This window comes from Bactrocera tryoni, unplaced genomic scaffold, assembly GCF_016617805.1.
Source record: "Bactrocera tryoni isolate S06 unplaced genomic scaffold, CSIRO_BtryS06_freeze2 scaffold_124, whole genome shotgun sequence".
Lineage (NCBI taxonomy): Eukaryota > Metazoa > Arthropoda > Insecta > Diptera > Tephritidae > Bactrocera > Bactrocera tryoni.
The window spans coordinates 57,614-68,445 of NW_024395839.1; the positions used below are offsets into that span (position 1 = coordinate 57,614).

Below are 10,832 nucleotides of genomic sequence, written 5' to 3' on the forward strand. Positions count from 1 at the left end.
GGATAAAATAATTAGCTTCGTGCGGGTAATGTTGAACTCCTCTGGAGTTATTTCCAACGTCGTGTATGACTGTTGTGTTTTATTGGGTGACGCATTCGAACAGAATCGTAACAAATATGCTACAACTCGAATGGCTTTGGGTAAGGACGAGAATCTATCCAGGATATCCTCTTGTGTTGTATTCACGAAGGTCTTGATCGGCCGGAGTTCCAGTATTGTATCGCTTGATTTTTTGGTAACTGGCCAATGTATTGGGTCGAGTGTTAGCCATTGGGGTCCGTGCCACCAGAGGTTATTATTAACCATTTCCAGAGGTGTGCTTCCGCGAGTAGCTAGATCTGCTGGGTTGTCTTGACTTTCGACGTGAGTCCAATTTTTGGTTCCAACCTTTTCTGCGATTGTGGCAATTCGGTGGGATACAAAGGTTGTCCATGTACATGGGGGTTTGCTAAGCCATGAAAGAACAATTGTGGAATCCGTCCAAAGGTGAGTACGGTATTGGGTTATACTTAATTGGGGTAGTGTTGCATCCACGAGATTCGCCAGAAGAACTGCTCCGCAAAGTTCTAGCCTTGGTAATGATATAGTTTTTATTGGGGCCACACGAGTCTTGGATACCAAAAGGGTTGTCCAGGTATTTGCGTTTGTAGAAACACTGATATATAGGGCTGCTGCGTAGGCCTTTTCAGATGCGTCAGAGAATCCATGAAAATTGATGATCGCCGTTGTCGAAAAGTGGGTCCATCGAGGAATTTCAATGAGATTTAGGAATCGTAGTCCTTTATGAATATTTTCCATCGATGGAGGGTTAAGGGTTTCAGACATTCATCCCAATCGGATTTATCAAGCCAGATCTGTTGCATTATTATTTTTGCTGTGACTACAACAGGGCTGAGCCAACCAGCTGGGTCAAACAATTTTTGCTATGATCGATAGTACTTCTCTTTAGTATATGACGTTTTATCCTGAATAGGGTTGATGAAAAAAAGAAAGCATCTTTTTGCATTCCATCTGATTCAAGTGTTTTTGTGTTATTGGATTCTGGTAAACTGAGTGAGTTGGTATCCAATAGATGTTCTTGTGGGATTCCAGATAAAACTTTTGGGTCATTTGAGGTCCATTTGCGTAGAGCGAATCCTGCGGACTTTAAAGATGAAGTGAGTTCATCTCGTGCCAATATCGCTGTTGGTATGTCATGTGCTCCTGCAAGTACATCATCAACATACATTCCGTTTCGAAGTATCTCTGCTGCCAGTGGGTGGGTTCCTTGTACATCATCCGCTAATTTGAGGAGGGTACGGATAGCTAAAAATGGAGCACAGTTAATACCAAACGTAACAGTTTGTAATTCAAAATCTTCTATAGGGTCGTTAGGGGATTTCCTAAATAAGATTCTTTGAAACGGAGTGTATCTGCTTTCAACGAGTATTTGGCGATACATTTTTTGAATATCTGCGTTGAATACGATTCGAAACATTCGCCATTTTACTACTAGGATTACGAGGTCTGCTTGCAGAATGGGTCCAGTATGTAGTACATCGTTGAGGCTGTTCCTGTTCGAGGTGGGGCATGATGCGTTGAATACCACTCGCAGTTGAGTCGTTATGCGATCCGGTTTGATGACTGCGTGATGTGGCAGATAATACGTTTTCGTATTATCCGCAGGGTCGTATTCAACTTTGGTCATATGACCGAGTTCCAAATACTCGTTGATGGCCTTGTCGTATTCCGCTTTTATTTCGGGTTTTCTCGACAATGATTTTTCATTTCTATGAAATTGAGCTAGAGCTATGTGTCTTGAGTTGCCCAATTCTATGTTTTCTGAGGTTTTAAAGGGTAATGTTACCACATAGCGCCCATCTGAGTTTCTGTGGGTCGTATTTTTATAAATTTGCTCACAAACTATATCTGAAGTTGATGGTAGAGGCTTCCTTGGAACTTCTTCAACTTCCCAAAATTGTGTGAGCAGCTTGTCTGGGGTCATCTTATTGAAAAATGACATTATTGAGGGTGATAAGGGTTTTTCTGGTGTGGGTCCGGATAAAATCCATCCGAATTCCGTTTCTTGGGCTAGAAGGGTCCCGAGTACATTTTTCCGTACGCCACTGAGAATTATTTGTGGGTACAGGTCACTTCCGATCAATATGCCTACTGGTCTGGGTTTATAAAAGTGAGGGTCAGCTAAGCTAAAACCGAAATCTGTATTAGAGATGATCGAATTAAGTGAGTGAGTGGGTAAATTATCGGTTAAAGTTTTTAAGATAAACGCATGTGTTGTTATCTTAAACTCCTTTCTTGTTGATGAACGAAGGGTGAGTTCACAAATTTTTGAGGGTGTTGCCGAAACGGTGTTGTTCAATCCTGTCACTTGTGCGTTTTTCCTGAATGTGGGTATGTCCAATTTTCTCTGGAATTTCTCTGAAATAAAAGTGGCTTCCGACCCGGAGTCGACTAATGCGCGAGCTGTGAATATTTGCCCTTTGTATAAAACTTGGACTACAGCAGTACCTAACAAAATCTGCTTCCCACTGAAGTTTTGAGGGTCTTGGGTTTGATTTTTAGTGGACTGTAAGAGGGTTGTGTAGGCTTGCGGATTGGTATTGGTATTAAGGGTCTGGGAGGTACTACTGCTGTTCGGGTCAAGAGGTGGGTTTGAAGCTCTTGATCCTTGCGGGGGGGATTGGGAACTGGTTGGTGTATCCTTATGCAGAAGTGTGTTATGTTTCTTTCTGCATATTCTACAAGAATATTTGCTCTTGCAATCTCTGAAACTGTGAGATAATGCAAGGCAATTGAAACAATAACCATTACTTTTTACTGTGTTTATTCGGGTCTCAACATTCATTTGTAAAAACTTTGGGCATTCTCGAATTGAATGTTGTGTTCTACAAAGCTTACAACTTTCAATGTCTTGAGGCTTTTTTGAAAGGTTGTTGCCTCTAACTGGGTGTGCACTAGCTTGTGAAAAATCCAGGGTCGAAGTTCCGGAAACATTGGCGTGAAATGTGCTGAACTTCCTGTCTTTTCCTTTTCTATAGGATCCACTGTCGGATTGGGTCACTGGAACGGGTTCAGTTAAATTCCCTACGGCTTCCAAAGATTTATATCGATGAGTGAGAAACGCGTCGAAAGTTTTCCAGGATGGTATTTCCGAGTTATCTTCTAGGGTGTCCTCGAATTGATGAAGTAGGGCTTTGGGTAGTTTCAAACCGCATAAGAATATTAAGATGGGGTCCCAGCTACTGGTGTCTATGTACACGTTGTGCAGGTTTGTGAGACAATTGTTGACGGTCCTCTGAAGGTGTTTAATCGCGCTTCCACTTTCTTGGGTTGCTTGGGGTAGATTGAATAAAATTTTCAATTGCGCGTTGACCTGAACTCGTTTGTTCTCGTATTGGGATACCAGATCTCTCCATGCCATCAGGAAACCATCATTTGTTAAGGGTGCATTTTTAACAATTGCTCTTGCTTCTCCTCGGGTTTTTTGAATCAAATGGAACAGTTTTTCCACGTTGCTGATTTTGTGATTGTTTACGTATATAGCCGTAAACATATCTCGGAATGAAGGCCAGGTAGCGAAATCTCCATAAAATATATCCGTATCACAAGGGGGTATGTGAATTGAGGGTCCTATGTCCCGCGATGTATATTCCTCTGAAATTTGTTCCTTTATTATTGGGGTTGGGGTCTTGAGATCATCAATAGCTTGATTGATGGATCGTAAACATTTTAAATATAATTGATGACCTATCTAAAACTTTTCTTTGATTTTTGCAAAATCAATAGTTTCACCGGGTTTTTGTGGGGGTCTACGAAAGACATCGTACGATTTGTTAGCCTTGTCATATATCGCGTTGAGTTCAACCCTTTTTATTTCCAGGGTATAAATTGACTCATCTTCGGGTTGGTTGTCGTAATGTTCCTCAATGTATTCGAACAAATCGGAAATACAAAATTTAAACTCTTCCATTATTATTAAAAAAAATCACTTAACCGGGTTTACGACGACGAATTAAATTGAAATAAAACAAATAATAAATTTGAAAAAATAATTCTTTATTTAGTTTTGAATTTTAATAAATTAATAAAGAACGACTTTACTTTTTTGTTCGAAGTGTATATTTTGTACCGCAAAATATAATGGGTGAAATTCTGACGAACGAAAAATTTCCTAATGGGTCTTTTGAAATTTTTCCTACCGGGTCTGTTTTTTGTTTGCTCACACTGCACTTGCAGTCAACGTTAGTTCGTTGTTAGTAGAGCGGGTAAAGCAATAAACATATATACGTGTGGGTACAAGTTGGTGCCAAAGCAGCGCTACTTGGCTCTCAAAAATTATATGTGTTTGTTTGTATATGAACGGGTAAAGTGCAAAGCGGAATATGGCAATAACAAAGTTTGCAAGTACTTTGTGCTTAATACCGGTTAAGCAAAAGATTTACTTTGGAATAGAATACTAATTTTGTTCTTGTTTCACTTTGCCGTTTTATTCCGTTTTGCACTAATTTATTTTATTATATTTTAAATAAATTTGAATTTGGGTACTTACAATTTTTTCCACGTATTTGTTTTTGCTGTGCAGTTGATTGGGTGGGTAAATTTTAATCCGCAGGATCCAAAATATTGTTGATTGGGTTGGTGAATTTGTATGAATCTGATGTTCCAAACGATGATTAATTGGGTGGGTACAAATTTGTTGATCCAAACGATGATGATTGGAGTGGGTTTATTTTAAAAGGCAGAAAATCCGGATCGAAGGACCAAAATGTCGGGTTGATCGACTTGTGTTTGCCAGTATGCCAAATAAAATAAAAACTATTAGATCTCGGATAATTAACAATTCAAATTTGTACATATTTGAGGGTGTGTAAAATATGTATGTGTGTGTTAATAAATACAATTGTGTGGGTATTATAAAGGGTTATTTACAAATACGAGTATATGTACAATTGTAAACTTTATATGTAACCTGATGTGGTTAATTTTTCCCGCGTTGATATGCTGATTCTGCTACTGTTGTTGTAGTTGTTGTTGTTGCTGCTAATACAGGTGCTGCTCCTGCTGCTGCTAACAAATTTTTGGCGCCTGAGTGTCCGTCCGCTACGGTGATTCGTTTTATTGTGTCTTTTTGTTTCGTTGGGTGCTTCGCTGTTATGTTGGCGCTGTTGGGTGTTTTTTGCATTGTCCTCTAATTCGTATTTAGACGAGTTAGGAGGACAATGCAGGGATGTGTTCATTTGGTATGAACAACCATCTTCCCAGTAAGATCGACATTGCTTGGTGCAAAGTTTTGGTTCGCCTATTTATACCACTCCCCATGCGCTGCAAATCTTGCCAGCTCCTTGGGCATACGAAAAACAATTGTAAACGGTCACCTCTTTGTGCAAATTGTTCCCTACCTCCCCATTCCCCATCTGACTGTGAACGCACTTTCTGTGCTAACTGCGCTCAGCCACATCCCTCCTCTTCCAAAGAATGTCCAAAATTTCTACAAGCCAAAGAGATAATAAAAATAAAAACGATAGACAAATGCTCAATGGAAGAAGAAGAAAAAAAGCACAAACAACAACTAAATATAACAAATTTACCCAGCTACTCCTACGCCGGCATTGCATCGAGCGCAAATACTAGCAAAACAAATATAATAATGACAGCAGCTACAACAAACAATTAAAACTCTCCCACTTACTCACAGAGCATTAAAAACTCAAATAGTATCAACAACAAAAACTACGAAGAAGCAACCATAGGTACGAGTATTGAAAATTCCAATTCCTCTTCCAATCAAATTGCCCCCATTGAACAAATTATGTAATTATTCTGACTCCCATACAGTTAAATCAAACAAAACAGCAAAAGCAAACGATAATATTCCCACAACACAAAATACTAACAAACACAACTTAACTTTTAACTCTCCGACTTCCGAATTCCAACTTAATCTCACTGATCGTATCGAGACAGACACTAACTACAATAGCAATCATTTCTCTTCATCCAGTTCACATTCCTCTTCCCCACAATTCCAGTCACTCTTCCAACCTCTCCCATCACTCTCCCAAGTATTAGCTGCTACTATAAACCAGAATACGTCTGATAATGAAATGGAATAAAAAGAAAAACAACAACTAATAAACACTAATAAATACATATTTGCCTCTCTTTTTACTTTGATTAAGTTTTATGACGTTAAAAATTCTCCAGTGGAATATAAACGGGTATTCCAACAACTATCACGAGCTGCAATTGCTTATCAAAGAGAAAAGCCCAGACGTAATATGTATGCAAGAGACACATATCCCACTAACACCAATATCCAATCCCTTTTATCCCAAACAGTACTTATTCTATTTCTCTAACTTAAATAACATCCAAACTAACAAACAAGGTGTTGGTATCCTAATAAAAAGATACATTCCACATGAAGTTATAAATATATATAAAATTAAATCTGAACTTGCCATTTGGTATAGCAAGTACATACATCCACCCCCAGCAAGTTTTCAGTGAAACCGACTTAATAAACTTATTTCAGCAATTACCCACCCCCATTTTGTGGGTGGGGCTCACAAAAATCTAATGCCAGAGGATCAATAATTGAAAATTTCATATTAAATCATCACTTGGTGTTACTAAATAATGGATGCCCTACTCATTTTTCAACCCATTCAACATTAACTCGCGTCGACTTGTCTTTAGCTTCCCCTCAACTTTCTCCCAGAATTAAATGGGATATTTCCACTGATCTGAAAGGCAGCGACCATTTCCCCATCTCTATCACTGTTCAAACCAATCTCCACCCTGTCAAATATAACCACCGCCCCATATTCAAAACAGATTTCGCTAAGTGGGATTTATTTCAAGCAGAGATCACAAAAAATATAAAAACCTCGCCAATCGACAATATCAATCAAGAAAGTGCCTCTATTACCAAAATCATACGCTCTGCAGCCAACAAATCGATACCCCAATCTAAAAAGAAGTTTGCTAAGGACTTTCCAATTTGGTGGAACGCCGATCTTAAATATCTTCGTGACCAGAAAAATAAATATTGGAAGGTTTTCAAAAATTATATGTCCGACACTAACCTTACCAATTACAAAAAGTCTAACGCGTGTTTTAAAAGAGCGGTTAAGGCTGCAAAGAGGAGAAGTTTCGAAGCTTTTACCTCACAAATTAATCCTTCTTCAACCCCAAAAAGGATTTGGTCTGACATAAAACGTATAACTGGCATTTCCCACACTCCTGTCACAGCTATTCAAACAAATAATAAAGTCCTAACCAACCCTGAAGAAATCGCTGATATATTCGCTCAACTTTGGGCTCGATACTCCAACGATGACAATTTTTGTGAGGAATATGTCAGGGAAAAGCAACACTGGTTTACCATGGTGTACGCCCCACAAGGTCTGTCTGTGTCTGCGACTTGCGTAGAAAATAAAATCACACTCTGTGAATTGATATCAGCACTTCAACACGCAAAAGGCAAAAGGCAAAACGCCGGGTATCGATCGCATATCGTACCCCATGCTCTCAAATCTGCCCCCAATAGCCAAACAAAGACTACTTTCACTATATAATAGCATTTTTGAAAAAGGTGCATACCCACATCCTTGGCGAATAGCGACGGTCATACCCATTATTAAACCAAATAAGCCTGCCGACTTGCCTTCTTCAAAAAGATTAATTTGGTTCGTTACAAAAAACAAGCACATCAAGCAAAATCAAACCGCATTTAGGAACAAGCGCAGTACTATTGACTCACTTATCCAGCTACAGCATTTTGTTTCTAACACTGTTGCAACCAAAAACCATGCCACAATCTTGTCCACCGATTTCGAAAAAGCGTTCGATCGCGTAGGACTTCACGCAGTGCTGAGCCAACTCGCAGCCTGGAAGGTTGGTCCTAAAGCTTTTATGATAGTAAAGGCCTTCATGACACATCGTCAGTTTCGAGTTCGAGTCAATAATAAATTTTCCAATGTAATTTCCCTTAAAAATAGTATACCACAAGGCTCCCCGCTCTCTTTTTATTTATTATTGCTTTCGATAAACTTACCGACATTTATTTAAATATTAAGAACATTAAGCTAACTTTGTACGCGGATGACGCTATTATTTATACTAATTTAAAAGACCCACTGAAAATTAACGAAGCTTTTCAAAAAATATTTTAGAATTTAAAAAATGGAGTGCCCGCACCGGAGCATCTATCTCCATTTCAAAATGTAAATTACTACATATTTGCAAAAAGAAAAATTGTAATTATCCTCAACTTATATTTGATAACACTGCAATAGAATCTGTTAATAACTTAAAAATCTTAGGAATTTTTTTGACAACAAATTCAATTTTAAATACCAATGCCTTAGTCTTCGAAAAAACCTTTTCAAAAGGCTCAATATAATTAAATACTTATCGAGTAAGCGTTCATTTATACATACAAATACTCTAATTAATATTACAAGAGCTATAATACTCTCTAAAGTCGATTATGGCTTACCGATTTATGGATGGTGTGCCAACGCAAATATAAAGCAATTGGAGGCTCCATACCATGCTGCGATTCGCCGTAGCATAAATGCGTTCCTACATCACCAGTAAAAAGCATCTTGGGTGAAAGTGGTATACCATCAATAAAAGAGAGAGTTTACGAAACGACGGTCCAACTACTTTCAAAACTGCTAAATTCGTCGAACGCTGATCTTCATAAAATGCTTGGAAAAGCCGCAAGACACAAAAAAAAATTCCAGCTTAAGTCCACGCTTCAACGCTGCCTGGGTATGGCACAGCCTTAAACATACTTATAGCATACAAGACGTGCAAAATCAACATTCAACCGGAATGGCTAATAAACGAAGTCACTATAGATACCTCATTGCATAATTTCAAAAAATTGAACACCAATAATGCCACCTTCCAACAATACTTTCTTGAAATCGCTAACGAATACAAGTGTAAAAAATTTTCGGCTATTTATACTGTTGGCTCCAAAGCAACAAATACAGCTTTCGGAGTTACAACATCCAATGGGACAATCATTACCGGCGGAATTCTTCCTTCTCATTCATCTGTTTTCACTGCCGAGGCTTTTGCCATCCACAAAGCTTTAGAATATACCACCCGACAAAAAGGCAAGTTCGTAATCTGCTCTGACAGCTTTTCTTGTCTAAATGCAATCCGTAATATACGCAATAACTCTACAATTATATCAAAAATTCGAGACATATGCATCAAAAACAAACGAAAAATAGCTTTGCTCTGGGTACCAGGTCACGTCGGAATTGCTGGGGACGAGCATGCAGACAATGCCGCAAAGTACTTTGAGTCAGCACCGACTCTTCTCCATGAGTTACATGACGAAAATGATCTTAGAAAACTGTTACAAAAGCATGTACAGGAAAGAAGACGCGCGGACTGGAGAAATTTCCAACACCCGTATAAAAACTGCAACCCACTTCGAAATAAAATTTACTACCCTAGCAATATATTTCGACTGCAAGCAACCGTATTTACACGTTTAAGAATCGGTCATACACAAATCACACATCAGCACTTACTCACCGGAAATCCTAAGTCATCTTGCCCCTTCTGCTCCAACACACTATCCCTGGATCACGTCTTACGCACCTGTCCAGCTTTAGAGAGTATTAGGCATAAACACTTTATTTCTGCTCAATATCAAACACTGGGGGTTGAAAGACAGGAAAAATGTTTAAGCTTATAGGTTAAGTAGAAACCTTACTAAGAAAAATAATTGAAAGACAGGGAAAATGTTTAAGCTTATATGTTAAGTAGAAACCTTACTAAGAAAAATAAATCAAAGCTCGACCTCTCCCGACACTATGACAAAAACCCTAATTTCTAAAAAATTACAAAAAATAGTTTAGTTTTTTTAATGATTCATTGTTTTCCCAAAAAAAACAAAATAATACATCAACTAAATTAATATTTATATCATTAATATTAAATACATACCCTGTTGTTCAGAATCCATAAAAAATTTATTCCAGAATGCACTTCACGCAACACAAAAAACCACTTGCAATTCCGAGAACTATCGAATAAGCACGTGCGTTCTGAACGAAATCTAGGCTCCGACTACTTGTGTGGCAATATAGCGGGCTGAAGGTCATTCATTTAATCGGTTCATTGTAGAACGGTTTCCTAGGTACTAAAAAAATAAATATTGAGTAGCATCGCTGAAGTTTGTAATTTTCATTTTTGTCCGGTTTTTGAAGGAAAATAGTCCTATGTGCGATGGGAGCAATCACTGGTGGAAAGAAAGAAATCGCCAAAATGACATCAAATGAAAGAACTCTTAACAACTCAGTACGAAATAGCTAAGCGAGATGACAAAAAAATAGTCAAGCCAAAAAATAATCAAAATTACTCGAATGAAAACTTTTTTAAACCCCAAACCAGCAATAATATACAATATAATAGGCACGTTAATAGAAGACAAACATTCGTGTCAAACCAAACAAATCATTGGCAATCATTATGTGAAAAATGTAAATGAGGTCATAATATAAGATGTTGCGAGAAGTTTAAACAAATGTCTGTTTAAGGTAAGAATAATAGTGTCCGACGTCATAAGCTTTGCATCAACTGTCTGTCCAATTCTCACGGGTCAAAAGACTGTGAAAGCAAATTCAATTGTATGTGCTGTCAAAGAAGACACCACTCATTGCTTCATATTACAAATTTTCAAAATATGAAGCAAAGTCAATTTCATAAAACCATCGGTGTAAAAACTCAACAAAGATTATTCATTCCTTACATTAAGTGAGAAATCTTTCATTCTGATTTTATTTCGAATTTTCCTTGCT

The 10,832-nt window shown here is 38.0% G+C and overlaps 1 long non-coding RNA gene across 1 annotated transcript; it reads right to left on the minus strand.

Annotated features, from left to right (window-relative positions):
* Window positions 1–5,125: 5,125 nt before the first annotated feature.
* On the minus strand, window positions 5,126–10,167 carry LOC120780048. Its single transcript, XR_005705801.1, has 3 exons — window positions 9,979–10,167; window positions 5,400–5,488; window positions 5,126–5,341 (listed from the first exon to the last, which is right to left on the minus strand). It is a non-coding gene; the product is annotated as an uncharacterized LOC120780048 (long non-coding RNA).
* Window positions 10,168–10,832: the final 665 nt, after the last annotated feature.